The 6,022-nt window shown below is 42.6% G+C and overlaps 1 pseudogene; it reads left to right on the top strand.

Moving 5' to 3' along the window:
* Positions 1–621: 621 nt before the first annotated feature.
* LOC101580055 lies at positions 622–2,178 on the top strand (annotated as a pseudogene).
* The last annotated feature ends 3,844 nt before the right edge of the window (positions 2,179–6,022 follow it).

Genomic DNA, 6,022 nt, shown 5'->3' with positions numbered 1-6,022 from the left:
CAGAAAGAGGTGTCAGCTGCTGGGAAGGAATCTCCCTCCTTTTTTGGGGGGGTACCTTGGATTGAACTAGGGACTTCGCTTGCCAGACAGGTGCTTATGCTGCTGACTTGACCTTGTACTCAAGATAGTGCGTTGGAGTTTTCAGGGAGGTTTTTTTGTTTTTGTTTTTGGTGCTGAGGACCAAAGCCAGGGCTTCTAGCCTGCTAGGCAAGTGTTCTACAGCCAGCCAAACCCCCAGCGAGAAATCACCCTCTTTTTGACACTCATTAGAGTGATCACAAGATAAGAGAGGTTTGGGGCCAGGGAGATGGCTCAGTAGGATAAGCGCTTTACTGGCAAATGCAAGGATCTGAGTTCAATCCCCGGTTCCGCCAAAAAAAAAAAAAAAAAAGATAGGTTTGCCTTCTTCCTTGCTACTGCTTCATTGCAAAGAAAGAGGCAAATTACCACCGTGGAGGTCTCTCGCAGTGTAAAAGCCATGGGGTTGAGTAAATGAAGAGGATCGCCCTCCCCGTCGGGAAAGGCGAAAGGCGCGAGGATCCGTCCGCTCGCTCGGGGCTCTTGTCCTTTGTCTCCTTTTGTGTTCACCAGAACTCACTCTGCATCGCAGAAGATCCAGAATATAAGAGAGGTCGGCAAGATCTGTGGAGGGCAGCAGCAACCACTTCCTGGTACACAGCCTCCTAAGAACTCTACTTCCATCCCTGTGGAATTGTTGGCTGCTTCGTCTCCATCTGTAGATCTAACATTGGAGCTTCTCAGCAAAAGGCATGGCCTTGGGCACTCGGACCAAGAGGATGAAAGAGATGGCTGCCTGCTCCATCTGTCTGAACCTGATGACAGAGCCAGTGAGCATCAGCTGTGGCCACAGCTACTGCCAGATATGTATGAAGATGTACCTTTCCCAGAGACACAGAATCAGGGGCAGATGACATCTTTCTGTCCTCTGGGTTGGGCCCCATTTCATATAGCCAGCCTGCGGTCCAAGAAGCAGCTGGGAAATCTCATAGATCTCATCAAGGAGATGGAGGACTCAGAGAGGGCTGGTGTGCGAGGAACATGGAGAACAGTTCCAGCTCTTCTGTGAGGACGATGGCCAGCTCATCTGCTCGCGCTGTGAGTGGGCACTGCAGCACCAGGGGCACAGCACAGCACAGCACTGGTAGCGGATGTGTGCCAGGGCTACAAGGAAAAGCTCCAGCATGCTTTGACAAAACTGAGTCAATTTGAAGAAGAATACATGAATCAGAGAACATTCATGGAAACAGAAATAACTAAATGGAAGGTTGAGATAGAAACTCGGAGACAAAACATCAAGTCTGACTTTAAGAATTTCCACAAGTTTCTATGTGCAGAGGAAAAATCATACCTCTGGAGGCTGGAAAAAGAAGAAGAGCAGAGGCTCAGGAGACTGCGGGAGAGTGAGGCCACCGTGCAGCACAAGTGTGATGAGCTCAAGAGCCAGATCCTGGAACTGGAGGAAAAGTGTCAGAGCTCTGCCCAGAAAGTACTACAGAATGTGAAAGAAACCTTGAGCAGGGCTTGGGCTGTGCAGCTGGAAGCTTCCCAGGTCTTTCCCATGAAGGTTCAGACTGCGTGTGATGTTGCTGAGCTGTACTTGGATGTGAAAGAGATGTTAAGATGCCATCAAGTTGGAGTGACTCTGGATCCAGATACAGCTCATCCCAGCCTACTTCTGTCCAAGGATCGGCGACAGGCGTCTCATGGATGGAGCCAGCGGAATCTCGAAGTTTCTTCCAGGAGATTTATGACTTTCCCCTGTGTCCTGGGCTGTGAGGGCCTCACCTCAGGAAGACACTACTTCGAAGTGGATATTGGAGCAGGAACAGCTTGGGATGTGGAAGTTTGTATGGAAAATGTGGAGCGGGGCCATGGAATGCAGCAGGAGCCTGAGTTTGGCTTCTGGGCCATCAGGCTGTGCACAGAGAATGGCTATATGGCCCTGGCCTCTCCTCCCACTGTCCTTGAGCTGCGTGAGCGACCCCTGGTGGTTGGTGTTGCTCTGGACTATGAGGCTGGCACTGTCATTTTACAACATGACCTCTGGCTGGCTTCCACATCTTCACCTTCCCCAAGCCTTCTTTCTCTGGTACTCTGCGGCCTTTTTTCCAGGTTTATCAATATTCACCTTTGTTCCTGCCTTCCTGTGGTGAATAAGTAGAGAAGGAAAACCTCCTTGTTTTAAACTGACCGAAAATGTATAGAGCCCATAAAAGCAGAATTTTGATCAATTTTCTTCATTACTAAGAGTTCAGTACCTTGAACAGGGCTGGACCATAAGGAGATATATAAGAAATCTTTATTGAAGTAATGGCGATAAAGACTATGAGAACACTGTATACGGTCAACCTGATTGAGAGGAAAATATAACGTGATGATAGATGTTATACACCTCTCTGCATCTCTCTCTAGTTCTCAGATTTCTGGTCATCCTTGTTCAGTGATTTGGACAACTTGGAGGCAAAGAGATTTGTATGTTTTCACCTTCATTTTGAGCAGTTTGGACTAGTGTGTGGGAACGAAAGAAAGCCATTCTAGGAAGGGGCTGGAAAAATCAAACCAGCAGTGGCTTCCCTGCATGGCCATACTGATTAATAACATCCACTACCATCCAGGCCTGACCTATAATTCTGCCAGACTTAGAAAATCACCAAGGAATGCTAGAGAAAAGAGAAAAACGTGTTTATTGACAGATGGATGCTTTAGTGGAAAGTAGAATGTGACTAAATGATTGATTTTCATGGGGGACTTAATTCTGAAAAACAAAAAAGTTGACATTTTTCCCAGTTGTGCTACAGCTACATAATTTGAAATATATTTACATGCCAGTAAGTAGTGTTTGGTGGAACAACTGTCAGTGGTCTTTGTTATGTCAAAGTAGCACTTATCCCAATAGTAGGTTTGTTAGGAAAACTGAAGTTAATCAGTTTTTTTTTTTAATCTTTTTAAAAAATTTTTTATTTATTTATTTTTTGTGTGTGTGTGTGTGTGGCCAACTCAGCCCACCAGGGGGCGGGGCTGGCTGGCATGTGGTGCTGGGGGATTGAACCGCTGTCCCTGTGCTTTGCTAAGCTTGTTCTAAGTAGGTGCTTTAGACCACTGAGCCATCTCACCAGCCCCTATAACAGCTTGTTAATCTTTTTTTTTTTTTTTTTTTTTTTTTTTTCCTGGAACTGGGGATTGAACTCAGGCCCTTGTGCTTGCCAGGGAAGCACTTATTCTACTGAGCCATCTCCCCGGCCCCCCCTTGTTGGTCTTTTGACAGTGTCAGCCATCTGGATGAGTCAATGGCATTGCTTGACCAATTGCTCTCTGTGAAAGCCTGAGAAATTTTTTTCTTTCTATGTGACTCTCCATAGGCACACTCTACATCACCGATCACTTTCCTCTGTGGCCCCATAATCTCTTAGAACAGAAAATTTGGGGGACCACTGAGTTACATGATGTCACAGCACAGGTTCTCTTATGTCCTGAATCCTCAATGACCTTGCAGGGCTAGGACCAAAATACTGCCTATCCTTGTAGCCCTTCTTTTTCTCTAATTTTTGGTCTGCAGACTTTAGTTCTTAACCATTCAGAAGACAACCTTATTGATATCATCACCCTGTAACAGGCAGTTGACCTTTAACATCACTATCTTTCTGAATATCAAATGCCTTAGGCATAACATGGAACTGCTATTTTCTTTTTCTTTTTGTGGAACCGGGGATTGAACTCAGACCCTTGAGCTTGCCAGGGAAGCACTTATTCCACTGAGCCATCTCCCCGGCTCCTGAGCCATCTTCCAGGCTCCAGAACTGCTATTTCCTTTTCTTTTCTCTTTCTTTCTTTCTTTCTTTCTTTCTTTCTTTCTTTCTTTCTTTCTTTCTTTCTTTCTTTCTTTCTTTCTTTCTTTCTTTTGTACCAGGGATCGAACTCAGGATCTTGCATTTGCCAGGCAAGCACTTACTCAACTGAGCTATCTTCCCAGCCCCCGGAACTGCTGTTTTCTAAAAACCATGGATATTCTAAACTTTAACTCCCTGTAGAATGTGAAAAAAAGCAATTACATATTTTTACACAGAAATTTAGAAATCAAACCACATACAAAATTGTAGCAGGACAATCCTATGACACATTTTTTCCTTACCTCTTATTTTATTACTTTTTTCTTTTACAAACATTTACTTGAGAGAGAGAGTATAGCAGTGATTGATATGACATTAGTAATAGTACACATTTAGAAGTCCAAAATGATAGATATTTCAAGCATAGTTTTAGTGTTACACATTGCTATCCTCAGTGTAGTTGCTTAGTTCACAGATATCAACACATAGAGTTAGGGTGAGAATTCTACCCATTAACTATTAGTTTCAAAAACCTGATGGAGATTCTTAGGACCATTGCCTTAACCATCTTGTTTATATAAATGTATGGTTTTGCCCCTGCCATATTTCCTAACTTTTCACCTTTCACTGTCTCTGTTGTTTAATCCTTAAGTTGCCGCTCTCCATTTAACTGTATTATACCTTTCAATTTTTATTTCTTCTTTTGAGTTCTTACACTAGGGAGACAATACGATGTTTACACGGGGGTATGGTTTATTTCACTTATGAGTATATCTTCAAGTGACATTCATTTATATATGAAGGCTTCAACTTTATCATTCTTTTATAACTGAGTATAAAAACACCACATCTTTTTCATCTATTCCTCAAGTGACAGGTATTGTGTTGTTTCTAAGATTTGTCTATCATAAATTGTGCTGCTATAGGGCCAGGGAGATGACTTAGTAGAATATGCGCTTCCCTGGCAAGCGCAAGGGCCTGAGTTCAATCCCCAGTTCCGCAAAAAAAAAAAAAAAAAAAAAAAAAATGTTCTGCTATCAACAGAGGCACACATATATCACTATGCTATGAAGTTTTCAATTCTTTTGGGTAAATTCCCAGAAGGGAGATAGCTGGATTGAATGGGATTTCCAGTCCTAGTTTTTTGAGGGTCTCCACAATGATTTCCATAGTAGTTGAACCTGTCTACATTCCCACCAGCAGTGGAAAAGGGTTCCTTTTTCCCCACAGCCTCTCCAACATGTTTTTGGTTGATTTCTTTATGATAGCCATTCTTTCTGGGGTGAGATGGTATCTCAGTGTTGTTTTAAGTTGCATTTTATGAATGGCTAGTGATGTGGAGCATTTTTCTTTTTTTTTTTTTTTCCATAATTTTATTGAGAAACACATAGCAGTGAGACAGTTTCAAATCAAATTACTAGGACAGTTTTAATAATTAACACATTGCATACTGTCTTCCTAATGGTTATTTGTTTGGTTTTTTTTTCTAGAACCTGGGATTGAACTCAGGCCCTTGCACTTGCCAGGCAAGCACTTATTCTACTAAGGTATTTCCCCAGATCCATGGTTATTTGTTGTACAAGATGCAGAACTGATATCCTATTTACAAACACTATTAGAACAAATCCCTCTATTCATTGAATTAAGAGAATGTAGCTATATATCTATCCTAAGCATTTTGAATACACAGATACAAAATGGACATTCATCTGTATCCCCTTTTTCTGTTTAGTTCCTTCATTTAAATATTATAGGTGTGTGAACTCAGCAAAATATTCCAAAATAGTCCAGTAGTCCATAATAACACTGGGTCTACCTCTTGACTGGCAACATCAGAAGTTGTTGACCTGAGTCCCCTACAGCTCAACATAACAATATGGCTTTACTTCTTTTTTTTTTTTTTTTTTTTTTCAGAACTGGGGATTGAACTCAGGCCTGTGTGCTTGCCAGGCAAGCATTTATTCTACTGAGCCATCTCCCCGGCCCCTGCTTTACTTCTTATACATCATTTTTATATTTTTTTGCTGGATGGTTAAGACCAAGGTTAAGCAAGACCTATGTAACAAGAATTGTACTTTTGTTGGCCACAGTCTGTGGCGGTTGTGCGTGGTTTCTGGGTGCTTTCTGAGCGTACGTGACCCACGGTTGCCACCTTCCTTCCTTTGGTTCCCGCA

This window comes from Octodon degus, unplaced genomic scaffold (genome assembly GCF_000260255.1).
Source record: "Octodon degus isolate 3935 unplaced genomic scaffold, OctDeg1.0 scaffold00033, whole genome shotgun sequence".
Taxonomy (NCBI): domain Eukaryota; kingdom Metazoa; phylum Chordata; class Mammalia; order Rodentia; family Octodontidae; genus Octodon; species Octodon degus.
This window is presented reverse-complemented; position numbering and strand designations above follow the sequence as displayed.